General features: G+C 37.9%; 1 long non-coding RNA gene across 2 annotated transcripts in view; it reads right to left on the minus strand.

Moving 5' to 3' along the window:
- The window catches only part of LOC121071320, a 375,849-nt gene that overhangs the window by 297,552 nt on the left and 61,585 nt on the right, over window positions 1-16,712 (minus strand). For both annotated transcript variants that reach the window (XR_005820526.1, XR_005820527.1), the window contains exon 2: window positions 10,624-10,696. This is a non-coding gene — a long non-coding RNA (uncharacterized LOC121071320). The remainder of the gene's footprint in view (window positions 1-10,623; window positions 10,697-16,712) is intronic.

Raw genomic sequence — 16,712 nt, forward strand, 5'->3', positions numbered from 1 at the left:
TGATATAATCAGCACAATGGTCTTTGTTCTAGCTCTTGGAAAGATAAAGACATGCACAATTTACAAGAACAAGAATGAAGAATGAGATTAAACTAGGAGCTAGTGAGTAAGTGATAAAAAATAAACAACAAAAAAAAACCAGAAGGTATGTCAGAATATTTACAATATTTTTTAAGTTTCCTGTTGATTCTTTATGTCGACAGCATATATATTTATACCTATATATTTATATATATTTATACCTAAAGTGAAACTCATTCTTAGAAGAATGGAAAAATCACCTATCAACCAGACCCCTACACAGATATCTGAAAATCCCCATAGAGACTCCAAAGACACCTTAGATAATAACTATTTTACTAAGACCTTAAAATGTTCCACAGGGAACATGAAGAACATACTCATACACAACATAACCTAAGTGAACATACTAATAACTGTGGGGAGAAAGTGATGAAAGACTTCTGTTAAAAACAAGAGTCCATCACTTACTGGTGTTTATGAATATATTGTATAGTCGTAGAAATCTGTAAATATGAGCTATCTCAGTATCCCTCAGCTGGAACAGGAATAGGGGGAGTGGTGAAACGTGGAACAATGTAAGGTAAGGACCAAAGTACAAGCCCATTTATAGATTATAGAAATCAGATATCAATCATCTAACCATCTGACCAATGAGATCCTGGAAGAGCTTTCTGCAAGGATGTTGTGGACAAGAACACTAAGCACTTTTAAGATGAAACTCAATCATTTTATAGAAGGTGTATCTGATGTGGTTACATATGAGGACTCACAAATTTATCTCTAGTCCCTGCAACATATAGGATTATTTTTAAAGGACCAAAAAGTAGCCATGTAAAATATTACTAAGGCAGGCATCTAAACATCACATCCACTCTTGTGGCAAATTAATAAATGTCTAGTCTTCAGAAAACATGATGTGACTTTATTATTATTATTTTTTTTTTAAGTGAGCTGGATTCTTTGGTTTTGTTTTACAGTGAATTCCTGAGGCAGAATTGCTATGAACTAATCATTGGGCTGCATAAATGTTGCTCCCCATGTTACTGACCAAGTGGTTATTATAACACTATTAACTGTACCTACTATTACTTTGGAGCTAACATGTATGTCTCTATTTGGCTTTTAGGTTTACACCTCCCACGTGTGGCTGTACCACTCAGTTTTCCATAACTGCTGCTTCAGACTGATAGGTACAACATTATCTGTTCTCTTCTTTTTTGATATGTTTTCTGGTTGTGAAAAATAAATAAATAAATAAATAAATTATTCTCTGAATAACCAAAAAAGTCCTCTAACTTTCAAGAATATCAGAAAGTCTGTGAGGATCAAGATGAATCACTTGACACATGCATATTTCAGTGAGCATGTGGGTGGATGCCAAAATGTTTTACCCTTATTGCTATTAAATTTCAGGCTACACTCCTGTATCAAATTTATGTCATTGATTCCACAGATCCTTCACTAACAAAATTTGTCAGGTGATGACTAAAGAATTAGCCTGAGCTTTGGAAGATTTAGATTCAGCTCCGTGTAGGATGTAGGTTTCCTGTGTGGTCTGGTGCATGCTCCTAAGGTCATTCAAACAGGATGCAGAAAATCTATGTTCTCTCCCTTGTACAAGGGGATTTGTTTCCAGTTCTCTCTGAACAGTTGTCCAGTAATCAAGGAATAATGGTTTGGGTTGGCAACAATCTTTTGACCCATCTTTGCTGCTGAATCACTTCCATATTGCAAGGAAGGATTAAAGAAGCCGAGAACAGCCGTACTTGTTCAGCCCCCATAGCCTACTGCTTTGACTCCCACATTAAACAAAAGTGTATACCTATGGAGGAGTACAAACAAGGCAGGCATATGTGATATCTCCCCTGTTAATACTCTCTCAGCCTCCAGCTGGAAAATTTCCAAAGCCCACTGCTATGTGTCCACTTAGTAATCCTCTTTGAATCTCTCTTCCACATTATCTCGTCTCCTCTTCACAAAATGTATTTTGTCATCTAAAATGTCCTAAAGCAGGTCTAATACAATTTCCTTCTTGATTTTTTTTCTTTTCCTTGGCCATCACTTCCCTAAAGTGATGTTCCTGATTTTTGTTCCTGATTTTTTGTTGTTGTTGTTGAAAATGACAAGGGAAACCTCACGGTGCTACTCATGACTTTAAAGACTTCTGCCTTGATTGAGTTGTCTCCATTTCCACGTTGAAGATTGCTAGCCTATGCAGTCATTCTCTGTGTGGAAGCCATTCCATTCTTTTGAATTCCCTCTCATAAACTTCTCCAGTTCTAGTATATTCTGAGGTCAGAAGACCAAAACTGTCCACAGTATTTATGGTGTCAACAAGCCATGGATTTGTTCAATGGCTTACTGCCTTCTCTTTTCCTACTCTAGCCATTCCTAGTGTTTGATTTTCTTTCTGACCTTTGCTAAGCACTGAGCACAGCATGGCTCTCTATATTATCACTCCAACGTTTTATTCTTAAATGCTAATGGTCATCTCAGAGCCAACATATCACTTAGGATATGTATTACATGAAGGTAGGACAAATTTTCTGATGTACAAAACTTTACAGACAAATACATCCAAATTCTAATACATAGTTTATATACAAATAATTTAGTCCAGAAATGAGAACCAGGAGTAGTAACACAATCAGTGTTACATGGAAAATGGAGAACAGATTCCTAACACCCACTCAGCTAAATAATTAATTTTTTATATTACTTATTGATAGGAAATCAGAAGTATATCTCACCCTTCCTAATTTATTGCTAGCACTAGGCTGCAGGCTCTCCCCTGTGTTTCAAACATGCATTCTCTCTTGCAGACTTCCATAAATATTTAATTGCTCAACTCAGTGCGGATCAGCTTCAGAAGGGACAGACACCACATTATTCCACTGACTAAAACCAATAAGAAGGGAGGAAGGGAGAAACAGAAGATAGAGTGGAGAATAAAAGGGGAATGAGGGAGAGAGGGAAGAGCAAGAGAAAGGAGAGAGAGAGGAGGGAAGAAAGAAGTTAACGTTTGTTAGACAGTATAGGGAGCTGAACTCATAGGCTACCTTAGTCCTTGTACTACTGAGGTAGTGGATAACTTGTGGGGTACCAGTTTCTGCTACCTCTTGAAAGAAAATTGGCCTCGCCTCAGGAAAAAAAACAAATAAACAAACCAAAAAAATGAACTGCTTTATTCCAAGGGAGACTTCAGGATCAAACTGAGAAAAGTAACTCTGATCAGAACATAGATGCCTTTTAATTCCTGGAGATGAGGATAGGAAATGAGCACAAGCTATGGCGTCTCAGTGGTTTCCTGTTGGCATTTTGTGGTTCCTCAGCCCATATTCTCATTTTTGCACAGAACATTATTGCTAAGTCTGACTCTTCACAGGTTGAGCCGGGCCTGAGGGACTTTGCCAGAGGATTCCATGTGGTGGCAAAGCCGCCCCCTTGCTGCTGGAGTCTTTAAGTCTGACTGAAAACCAAATGGGTTTCGGATCAACAGTCTGAAGTGTGATCTTGAAAGTCATTAGACTTCTGTTAAATAAAAATAAAACTGCTAATTATATCTGAAGATTTCGGTGTAAGTAATTCTTTAAATGACAATTAAATTGCTAAAAGAACTAGATACTGAAACAAAGGATGAAGCCATAATAAGGTATTGTTGACAGACAGGATCTTTAGAGCCTCTTCATCAGTTCATTCAGTTTCTCACAAATAAAGCTATTATGGCAATGTTTTCATTCATGCCTCACTTCTATGTGGATTCTATGCTTTTCGGGGGATATGGATTATTTTATACTGTACGTACAGCAACTAGTCTAGTGGGGTCCTAATCACAGTTATGGGCTCTGGGAACTGGCAATATAGTGATCATCTATTTCAGTTATATATGACCTGTTTTTGTCACCACTATCTACTTTTATGATGTCTCTCTTATGGAAAGAAAAAACAAAAACAAAAACAAAAACTTTTAAAGCAGTGGTATTTGTGGACACCACTGCCAGCATACTCATTTAAAATATTTGGTTCCTAATATGTGAAGAAGAAACCTGAATAAAATCGGCAGTCCTTTAAAGTCCTTTGAAAATCCAGGCCTATGGGATTTATGTGTTTATTTCCCATTGAAATAAAAAGTAAATAGTCAAATACCCTGTGCAGCTCTGAAAACCGTATCTTAAGATTTATGGCAATGTCTAAAAAGCTAAAAAGACAATTCTTTCTTCAGCAAGCAAATATATTATTGATGTCCATATTTAGTTATATTTTCATTCTCCAGTAAAGAAGAAAACATTGGTAAGCCTACCAATTTTATTTTTTAATACAATACAGAATTGTTTTCATTAGTAGCAAAATTACTTGTGTTCAGCTATGTACTACGCATTCTCTGCTAAGTTATAATACAAGTCAAAAGCTTCTATTGGGTATGTAAATAGTTTATTATTACTAACAGTTACACGCAGCCAAGTTTAGCTAAAAAAACATGGCTGGATTTAAAGGGCACAAACCCTCCAAATAATCAATTCTTTAGGGGCTTCTGGAGCTTTTAAGTATGTTTCTGCAGAGCAGAAATCTGATGTGGATTATAAAAAGAAAACAGTACCCTAATAGCTTACAGTATTATTTTACATCACAAAATTGTACAATTCCATGTGTACGCTGCATAACACAGGGCCAAAATATGCCCTTGCATGTGTCCCTGTTGGATTTAACAAGACTTAAAGTGTTCAAAACAGAAAGAAAGTTATTGTAAAAAAATTTTGGCTGTAACATTACTGTATTGGGATGCATGGTATTAGCATATTCTGTGCAATACAGCAGAGTTTTCACTTGGACCAAGTCTACCTCTGCCTCCAAAGGTGGAGAGGCCTCCTGGCAGTGCCCCAGGCAGTTCTGCTAACTGAGGAATTACTACATGGGAGCACATTCCCCACCAAATTAAGGGATCGCTACATTTTAGTCCATCAACTGAGCATATGGAATCTGAGGATCCAGAACTTAATACCTGGTCTTTAATCAGGCCGTAAAACATAAGGGTTTAGGGGAAAAAAAAATGGAATTTTAATGAGTTAAAATTTAGTTCCTTAGCTGTTCTCTGGTGCTGTGTGTGGTTTTTTTTGTTTGTTTGTTTGTTTTTTGTTTGTTTGTTTGTTTTTTTTTGCTTTTAGCTCTCTGTATAATAACAATGTCATCACACTGCACTGCCCGGTTTTCTTCCATATGTAGGAGGACTAGGAATTGGCTTTTTCAAGAAAATGGAAGCTTGTGGTTCTCATGAAAATGGCTGAATTGGAGGCCAGTTCTTGAACAAAACCTCTAAGTGTGGTTACACTTCTGCTAAAACGATGACAGTTGAATTAAAGGTAGTTATCTCAATACTGCCTTCCACAGTTTCCCAGAGGGGATGTGCTCAGGCCGTGCTGGCTACATACATCAGGATTCCTCCTCTTCTCAGCCACCCTAAGAACAGAATTGAACCCCATCTGCTTTAGTTGCTCACAGAGCTGAGTCTAAAGCCAATTATTATTATTACCCTGTCTTTGCCACCAGTGTGGATGTCTGACACACTGTAATCCTGCAGAGATGCTAGGATTGGGAAAATATTTTTACACAGAAGTTCAATATTTGCAAAGAATTATGCACAGACCCTGCAGGGCTATAGCTTTGTATATGCAGAGAGGCAGAAGCAATACAGAGAAATTAATACTGCCCATCCAAGACACCTGCCATGGAGTCAGAGCCAAAGGCTTTTCAGTGTGCTTCCAATAGCCAAGTCCTGATGTTAAAGAGAAGTGAATTTCTGGCAAGCACAACACAACTACACAAAAATGAAGCTGTTGTTTAGGAAATATTTAATTGAAGGATTTTGCATAACAATGCACTCCTCTGTCAAAAGCTGAAATGTTCTGATTTCACTGAAATAATATTTATCTGAAAAAATTAAAAGAGTTTTCAAGAAAAAAAGCATTTTATTTTGTCACTTCTGAACTGAAAGTCTGTAGTTTTTCTTATACACAGAATAGAAGCAAAATAAAATGTTTCAGATTCTTTTTTTTTTTTTTTTTTTTTTTTTTTTTTTAATAATTCTCATGTTAGAAATCCAAAGTTTAGATGGTTTTCATCTAAATGGAATAGGATCAACTACTGGAACCTCAGGTTTTCCACAGGCCGAATTTGTCTTCTATGTGGCATTTTCCACCCTCTCAGAAAAGAATGATCAGCTCTTGTGTGTCTTCAGCTTGTTCCCATAATTACAGGCAGGTGGCATAAGGTCAGGAAAGAAAATCTTTTTCCTCAATGTGCAAAGAAAATCCTGATTATATACACATTTATTAAATCAGCTTGTTTGACCACACCTCTGAGTTCACACTACTTGCTACAGGTGGCAAGTGTACCTAATGAGAATAAAGATGTGTAGATGCACACACACCACACAGTCATACAGTAAATAAAAAGAAATCTGTGGTTAAACATGATTGCCGCATGTTTTAAAAAAATAATGCAAACTATTCTACAACCGGGTTCCACCAACCCATAACTAACTGCAGATTTGCCACCAATCATATATCCCTTCTAGGCAAGCTGTTTCCTAACTGTGATAATGCTAGCATATGATGGCAAATGAGTGTTAAACAACATTTTTGTGGAAAATTTAAAAAGTAGGTTTCTTTTTTTTTTTCTTTTTTTTTTCCCCATTAGGTAGAGAGATTTTAGCAACAATTACTCTTTCTGTGGGGGCAGGGTAGGCACAATGTACTGAAGTCCTTAGCTTTTGCCCATCTAACTCAATTCAGGGATGCTGGAAAGGTTTGCTCATTTATCAGGGCACTCTTTGCTCTGCATGGTTTCACAGTAGCTGTGAAACTGGGCTCCAAAGCCGATGCACACCACAGATATTTATGCATATAAAGGGATGGAAGGAAGAGAAAGCTTTCAAAGAGAGGGCTGGCTGCTCCCATCTGGAGCTGTAAATGAGAAGCTTTAGCCTCACGCTGCCCCACAGGGGACATGCACACCAATGCAATAAGGTTTCCTATACATCTTGTTAAGCCAGCATTAGATTGAAAAATGCCAGTTTTCATCCACACACCACCATCTCCTGAGCCCTCAAGCTTGTCCTCAGGTCTCATAAAATACTTGCTTCCACCTGTTTCCACCAGTATCCCCTAGAGTTTACCATGAATTTAATTGCCTGCCAGTTTTTATGTCTGCTTAAACTACAAGACCTTTAAATAATTTATGTCCTAATTACTGTTCATCATTTTTTAACTAGAAGGCTCAATTCCATTCACACAAAAGAAAATTCATGGGATTCATTCTGAGGAAATACTTTCAAGGAGCCATATAAAAATAGCAAGTGTGATCATGGTTTTGAAGAATGAACTTAAACTTACATTAATAAAATGTCATAAAAATATTAATCATTCCCTCCTGATATGGATCATAGTCATTTTAGCACAGTTTCTATTAAATAAGTTCATAGTTCACATGATATGTAATACCTCAGATTCCTGGTAGAGCTTATTTATTGATCATCTCACTCAGGGTTACTATTCTGCTTGCAATTTCTATTCCTCTCTCCCAACAAGCAGGATTAAACCCAACTGATGTTTCAATCAATCTCAACTAACACAACCTCAGGCTATCAAATTCATCTATGATAATTTGGAGCAGAAGCCAGCAATGCCTCTGAGCCACAGTTCAGAATTAAACTTTTTCTTTTTTTTAATCACTCTCCTTTAAAAAAAAAAAAGATTTTTTTTCTCTCTTTTTTTTTTTTTTTTTCAGGACTACAGTATTTCCAGGTACAAGCCAGTAATGCCTAAAGTTGCTCTATGATTTGTGGCAGGGCATCTTAAGGAGAGGGGAAATCGTTCTAATGGAGTGTTATAAGTTTCTTGAGTTCAACAAGTTAATAGAAGACATATGTCTGGAATGATTTTGCTGTTAGCATTTTGTCTGAGAAATATACACAAAGGAAAAACAGAAGATGAAATTATAGGACAAGGGCAGAGTAAAAGCTTTTGAAGTTTTACTGTCGCTACCAGGAATAGCTGTAACTCTTTTACAGGTTTATGGCATTTCTGTTAAGTATATCCTGGCCAATACTTTAAAAATCTGATTGTGAATCCATGCATGATTGCTTCTCTGTTTTTGCCCAGTTGGGCCTATTTAAGAGAGTAGGGGCCAAAAATTCAAACGTTGAAAGCATCCAGAAGCTCCATAAATGAATTCATTGTGAATTTGAAACATACGCGATTTTGTAGACAGAATTAGGAGTTACAGGAGACATTGGTCATTAAAAGGTTTACTTGAGAAAATAAAACTGTTAGGTATTGAGCACTGTAGAAAATGAGAACAAAAATAATCTGGCCATGCAAACATATTTTTGCATAACTTCACTTAAATGAGTGGTGTTGCATTTACGAGGAAATGTTTTCAGAAGCTGGCTCTTAGTTTGTCAATAAAGGGCCGTTCAGCCTCTGCTCTGGCTTACCGATGCAATGCAATGCCTGCTCTCTGATTCCCCCTCCTCAGGAAGCCCTCCAGGCACGACCTACCAGACAAGCTACCTGGCCTTTAGGGCTCAGAAAGGCAACGCCTGTGATCAGAACAGGTGCTTGGCATCGTCACACGAGAACGTTTTCACACATGGATTCAGGAACAGGATGTGGTGGTTGCTACATGCCCCAATGTACATGCACTGACTGCTGGTGACTGTGCATTCGGTCACATACCAGGTGTGCTGGCAGCCATGTAACTGGGGGAAGGAGAACATACGGCTCTCCATTAGCTTCAGAACAGACTATCAGCATTTACCTTTCCCCAAAAGATTGGGCAGAACTGCAACAGTCGGCAAAAAGACAAAAACTTCAAATGCCTACTCAGTTCTGACCATAAGTTATATAGGAGATGAGACATTCCAGATAGTTTTCTGTACACATTCTGGAGCAAAGGTGCTACACACACAAACCTACCAAAACCAAACTGAAACAACAACAACAAAAACCCACCGGTACATTCAGTGATTTACAGAAGTCACTTCTCATTTGCCAACATTTATCTTGTTTGCTTGAATACCTCATCACGTTTGAGCTTTGCCTATCTTAGACTCTGGAAGTGTGATTGCATATTTCACCTAACACTGAGAGAGGTGGAAAAGATCTCTGAGCTGATTTTGCTCCCCAGCTTTCTCCAAAGGTCTAGCAGATACTCTGTTTTTTCCCTTCAGGAAAGGCAACATATGGAAATAATATGGGGCAGATCTCTCTCCAAGACACTTTTATGGTCTTTGAAACCTGACTGTTCAGGTGGTAAAAGTATTTCTTGACATAACAGCTCTCGGCTACTATGTCCTTGTTAAAGCAGTTGATTGTGTTCAGTCCAGCCTGCACAGACACAGTGACCCACATGCTCTTTGGCATTACAGATCTCTCCTCCTACCTCCAGTCAAGGCATATCATCCCTGTCCTGGTGTCTGTTAAGAAACCAGCACACAGCCACTGACAGCAACCTACCTTAGTGCCAATTCTCAGCACTGGGTGACACCGAGGTCTCTTAAAGATAGCTCAATATTTTCCACTTATTTCCAGAGAAATGCATGTTTGTGTGCCAAAGATACAATGAGAATCCCACTTCCACATCTTCTGCCCAGGCTTGGAAGTATCCTGCCCGCAAAGAATGTTTTGCATGGTTTCAAACACACCAGGGGATTACTGGGCCACTCTTTAAAGCAGAATATGGGATTTCATACCTACTTCAGGTATATGCTTTTGATATTTTATTGTTAAAATTAATTTAAATAATATTGTTAAAATTAATTTTTTAAAAATTTATTGTTAAAATTAAAAGAAAGATTTTTATAGTCAAATTGCATCAAATACAACACTTGCTTTCATTGTATCTCTGATTTAAAATCTGATAGCTGTACTCTGTGAAAGGTTTCATTAATGACAGTGTTGATGTGAACTCATAAAAGGAAAGGGACTATATGCAATCTGCTTAGCAATGCTAATATTGCTTTGCCAAATGTTTCATCCCAATAACTTTAGTATTAATAAGGGAATTTCAGAGGATGTTGCTGTAATAAATTACTTTTCCTGAGAGGGATTAGAGTCCTCTGATGGCGCCCCATGTGTTGTAATAACCCTGGGCTACAACAGTTTCATCATATTGAGGTATCCTTTGTTGATTTATTGCTTAGCTAATAGTCTTCCAAGGAGAAACTTGCTAATATTTCATAATTCACTCCACATACATGTGAAAACACAGAATATTATATGCACCATCACACTGTGAATTTCTTATTGTCCCAAAGACTGGCCCAGCAGCAGGCATCATTCCAAGGGCTCATCAGTATCTAAGCTAAGGGTCCTGTTCAGACAGCAAGACACGCATTAGGAAATGAGACTTTTATCTTTCAAAGAGACAAAGACTGAAAATCCTGTAGCAGTTCCTTTACAAGATGTACGATCATAACCCATTCCTCACACAGTAGCAACTAAAGAAAAAAACTAGCCTGCTAGCTAAAAACACAGTTAATTATAACTTTAAAAAGATGTGGTACATCTGTAGTACATGATGGGAAAAAAATCAGTTACTTACTTTGTGGTGTACGTTGTATCTTTTTCTTTTAATCAAAGTTTTTCATGGAATATGAGCCAGAGAATCCAGATTTCTGTGGAAAAAAGAAATCGGGTGTGTGCTTTATATTTACATTAGAAATATTGTTCCTTGAAAAAGGCAAAAAACAAACAACAACAACAACAACAAACATACAAAAAAAAACACAAAAAAAACTTAATTTGTGCAATACATCCATAGAAGATATAAGGGGTTTTAATTTTCTTTAGGCAAATTGTATTTAATCACTGAGTAAAAATTAGACCATTCACTAGGAAAAGGACTCCATACATTTTACAGGAGCCAATTTGTCATTCAATTTTGCAGGCAAAACCCTATTTAAGTTTTTAAAGCCAGAATAAAGAATGCTGAATAGAAACTCATATGAATTCTCATTAAAGAGAGATTGCTGACAGCATTGGTCTGCTTGTGCCTTGAAAACTCATTCTCTCAATGTCCACTTCCTTTGGTGACAGACTCGTCGTCTCTCTAATGAGTCCAATAACAAGCAAGCAGTTTGGGCATTTGCTTATTTGTTGTAGATTATTGCCTTGAAAGAACAGGACCAAAATAGCTAGTTTGCCCCTGTTTCATAATTACTTCTTTCTTGTTAAAACTCTATTTTTTTTCCCCAGTGACTTCTCTGTGGGGCTCTAATGTGAAGTGTTTTGAAAGGCATAGGGACAATATTATTAACTACTATTCATAGCTGGTTTGGTAACGTAGAACAGCAACAAAGCCTTTCCACCTACCCAAGTGTTGTGCTTTAGGATTATATATGTCTTTTCTCTCCTTGTCTTCCTCAACTCACTCATGTGCCAGCTACCCAAAATTGCTATGTATGAAGTTCATCGGTAGAATATATCCATGCTCTGAATACTTTCTGCTCATGCAATAAAAATAGTATTCTAGGAGCTACACTAATGCAAGACATATGATAAATGCAGAGAAGGACGAACTAGCAAGACTCCTTTCTTCCCTCCCTGATGTTTAAAGGACAGCATGGCAGGACAATAGAAAATTAAACAGTAGCTATTGAACTGTCATAAGGTAAGATCAAGGCTACAAGTCTTACTTACGTTTAAAGAATATGTCCCAAAAATTCAGGCAGAAAAAGAAGATGTGGTCTGTGCTCATTCACTACTGGTTTTCTAAAGAAAATCTTATATTTTTTTTTGCTTCAGACCCCATTTCTTCTCTCTCCACAACATACCAATGATAGACATACTAAATCTTGCAGGCAGAAGAGCAGCAGGAGCTATACGAATACCTATTTCATTTTTTTTTTTGACAAACACACACCATTTTCCCATAGCCACTTTCTAAAGACTTTCTAGAGACTGTCACCTTCTCTAGTCTGTATTTCTCCATCGCTTCCACAAGCCGCTATCCAGCAAGCAGCTCCTACACCAAATCTGAAAGTAAATTCTCTTTTGATTTTGGTAGTGTATTCTAGTAAGTTGCTGTACACTTGCTAGATATGTTTACTAGATTCTTATAAAGAATAATGTGGATCAAGCAAAAATAGTTTGTAACATTTTGCAGAGGACTGGCAGAGACCAACCATCCACATAGCAGGTGAATATGAACTTTCCCTTGCTAGGAAATAAAACCATTTTCGTCTCAACCCTTTTTGTCATGCGGGATCGTGCAGGTGCACAAACAGTACTGGCAGTTTTTGATGGCCGTGAAATTTCAGGAGCACAAGAAATCAGAATGGTAGCAGCCCACAGTCATGGCGGCCCACAGTCAATGGCAGCAGAATTTAAGAGCTGGCCCAAGATAAACTAAGTAACATTGAGGTCATCCTTCTACACCCACCAGCAGCTCCATAAGGGAATGGCAGTGTGCCACACAGACTGGCGCCTTCTTTCAGGATAAGGATCCTGAGCTGATTCTGCTAAATGAAAAACTGTGTAACACTGTTCATAGTTCATCTTTTACTTAATCAGCCCCATTTTAAGAGAGAATGTACCCCTAAGAACCTGTTAAAATTCCACCTGGAACGTCATCATCATCCCACTGCTTCCTTAACTCTGCACATTCTCCATGAATGCCCACAGCACAAGAACAGATCTTAGAGTTTTTGTGCTTTCATCAGTGAATACAGTGTGATTCAAAAGTAGCAAGGGAAGGAACAGCAAACTTCAGAGCTGTCTTTTGTGTGCACAATAGCAACTTGGTATAGTAAATGCTAGTGCTGTACAAAGCCTAGTAGCTTTCTCTTGATATATCCTAATTTGTGCCCTAAATGTGAAAATATATGGCAAGCTTACATGTGTTTTTATTTTTAAAAGCAACCTTTCACTACTCAGAGAGAAATTCTTAGAGAGAAAATCTAGAGAGAAAATCTTCTTAGAGAAATTCTCAGAGAGAAATTCTTCACTACTCAGAGAGAAATTCAAGAAATTCATGATTTCAGTGATCCAATTGTTATAAGAAACTACTAACAACCTTGATGATGTGGAAAGAAGAAAAACAAATATATATATTTGTAATGGCATAGATTTAAGGTTCAATTTCTCAAAAAGTTGTTTTTGGGGATGTGCCTGAATCTGTCCGCTGACTTCAATGGGCACCCAAAACCAATAAGCATACAAATTCAGCCTGAATAAATACACCACATTATACTGTAAGCTTCAAAATGAATTCCTGCATTTTATCTAGCCACATAGGATTTTAAAGAATATGCTAAGAAATCCTAAGCCAAGTGTAGTGGGGGTTTGCAGGGGGCACAAGTCTGTAATAGACTTGAGCGCTCTCATTTACATTGCTGAGTGTTATTAAGATAATTAGTCATGAGGATCTAAACTTTTTTTCCCTGTTATCATCCACTGCTCTCCATCAAAAGAAAGGCAGCATCATACCATGAATATGCTCCAATCTCCTCGGCAGGATAAGCCACCCAGGTACTATATGTAGGTCAGTGAGGTAGACACCTTTATTCCATCCAATCCAAGTAAAGTGTACATAAGACAAAAATGACTATTGGGACTCTTCAGCATGATCAAAGTGGTGTTAGTGTTACAGATTTGTTCTCATTCTGGTCACATAACTGTTACTGCCTGTGGCACATATAAAAAATACATGGCACTTTTAGTAAAAGAATGACAGGAAGAATGCTGAGAGAAAAATGCAAGGCTGTGTCCTTTCTAGTTATAAAGAAAACACAACAGAGTTAAAAGGCACAACTAAAACATAAAGATCAAATAATGATCCTTTTCCACTGGCAATCAGTTTTATACCTTTTTCTACAAAAAATCAGCAAGCACAGAATTATTCAGCCTGCACATCTTGCTGTAAAAGTAGGTGCAGACCCAAAGATTAGGCACATACCCAAGATCCAAAATACCCATCTAATAATAGTTTCCAATTGTGTTTTTTTTTTGTTGTTGTTGTTGTTGTTTTGTTTTTGGCAATCAAACAGATCTAGTGAATTTGTAGACCAGATTTGCTCAGATACATAAAGAATATTTTGCCTTTAAACAGATGAAACCAAGTGAAGCAAAGGACAAAGAAGTAGAACACGTTATTACTGAAGAGGTATTTCATAATTGTCTGACACATTTCAGTTTAATCAAATCCCCTGCATGTTACTGGTAGCCCAGTGCAGTGTTCATTTAATCAAGCTGATACAGAGCAGCTGAAATCAAGGCCTGGTTTGACCAGCTTCCTCGACTTAATTTCCTTTCCTTCAAGTTGGACATATTGGCTCCACACACTTTGACACTTCTGCTAATGAAAACACCAATAGCTTGGTGCAGTTGTAATGAAAATATGAATCAAAGCTTCAGGATCAGCCCCTTCGTCTGTTACTGATGGTTGGCAAGAGGGACATGGGAACCTGATGCCAGTGCAGACCTGTGCACCTCGGATGGAAGAACTCCATGCAGTGTTCCCTCCCTTCAGCACGTGGGAGATGGCACCTGGAGTTGTGTGCAATTAGGGATTTCCCAATAAGAAAGACATTGACATGTTAGGACACATTAGTGTGCCTCAAAAATGTAAAACAAAACAAGGAAGAAGTAAGACAATTGGTGAAACGAGCAAGAGATTGAGGACAATTTCTCAATGTGTAATTCACAGTTAATGTCGACTGCATTTAGTCTCTTTATTTTTAAGGACTATGTTCAGGCAGGTTGTGATTTCCTAAAAATGATTCCTTCCTTACCTGATCTAAGGCAATGCACTGAACTTAATGGAAAGACTTCCATTAATAAGGACATCATGATTGTTTTGGCTCTGGGGATTGGCCCTCAAAAAAATCTCTGCAATTAATAGCATTTATAGAAAAGGATGGAAGGGTTATTTTCTAAGGGTCATTTATTACTGCTGTGTCCTTGCACTGCAAGTCATAATAAATATTATTTTCTATTAATATGCAGTATTCTTGGAGATGAGTGGTTCCTGCTGTACGTCGCGCTGCTTTCCATGCTTGCTATAGTACCTCTGTTTTTAAAGGTGACTCAGATGCTTCCTTGTACAATTTTAAACTTTGGTTTCTGCTAAATCATGTTAAGAGTCTGCAAAACCTTGTGTCAATAAAGCCCAGCTCTACAAAGTGGCTACAAAAGGAGTATGAGCTTTGTTAAATGCAATCGCTTACAGAGAGGATATTTAAGTGCAGAGTTCTTACACTGTTAGTGCCATACCCATTCCCATTCAGATCTCTGTTATAGGATCATGAAGCGCAAAGTAAAGCTCTACAGTGTTAACTGCTTTCGTGACCATGCATGCATCCCAAGTGTTTCTTCAATCTGAAATAGAACTTTCAGGAAGATGTTGTCAGTGACAGCTCCTGGGGTAAAATTAACCTTCAGGAAGCACGGATGTGAACATGAAGGCCAGCTATCTATTCTTCAAGTTTTGGCAAACCACGGGGCTCCTCCCTGCACCTTTTGCTCCGCTTTGCTGCTGCTACCAGGCTCTTGATAGATCTGCACTCAAAGAACAGCACAGGATAAATCACTGGTGTAACATTGCTTGAGATGTTTACTTGCTAGCACTCTCCCTGACATAGTTTTGTCCGTGGCCAGCCAGAATTCTCAAAATGCCCGGGCATGGTATGAAACATGGTACTGGGTGAGGATTATCCTCACCAGGCAGCACAAGCCAATGCCGCCTCAAAAGGGAGGAGCACAACCTAGTCCTACAGACACGAATCCTGCTGTGCCAGGGAAAGGGGCTTGGTCGATTTTGCTTGCTTTGACAAAGTCAAAAGGATGAGGGCTTCCTTTTTTGTGAACCTTCCAAAGGTTCAAGGCTTATTTTCCCAGAATCTTCTCCATCTGCTAAATAATGCTGTGACACAGTAATTTCTGTACAAATGAAAACAATCATTTTCCATGCCTTTACTAATGAAGTAAAGTGCTAATTCTACTAGTGAGTTACAGATGAGTTCTGCCGTAGAGTTTCCAAATGAAATATTCATCAGAATTCAACATTATATCAAAATTAGACTGATAATATTGACTAGCCACAATCAGACATTAATTGCTTGTCGTGTTGTGATGAATGTTTTTCTTTATCTATATGATTGTATGTATACACTATGCTGAAGTACTACTGGTCTGTAAGAAGAGTCTGATTTTCTGGGTTAATATGTTCATCCCTTAACAGTATGAAAAAGCTCTGTATTGATTATTTTAAATTCACAGCAGGCTTCTCCCCTGTGACTAATTGTGTATTCTGTTGTGCTTCCAGCCTCCCGTCCCTCTGCACAGCTCCCATGAATCTTTAATTCCCTTCTAACTCAGAGATGCCAGAGTCACTTTTCATCATCACGTCCACTCAGCTGAATTCCAATGATCGCCACAAAACAGAGGACCAAAATATATTTTTGAGATTGATCGTTTCATGAGCTCTATTGTTTCACCAGCTGTACTAAGAGAACATTAATTTTCATTCCACCATGCATTCTTCCTAGCAGGTTTTCAAACAGCATTTTCTCTGATAATTTCAAATACGTGGGAGCAGGGTGGGAAAACAAAAGACCTTTCAATATCAAGAGATCGCTTGGAAAAAATCTCTCCATGAAATGGATCATTTTTCAGTAAGTTCTTTCTTTTCAG

This window comes from Cygnus olor, chromosome 5 (genome assembly GCF_009769625.2).
Source record: "Cygnus olor isolate bCygOlo1 chromosome 5, bCygOlo1.pri.v2, whole genome shotgun sequence".
Taxonomy (NCBI): Eukaryota; Metazoa; Chordata; class Aves; order Anseriformes; family Anatidae; genus Cygnus; species Cygnus olor.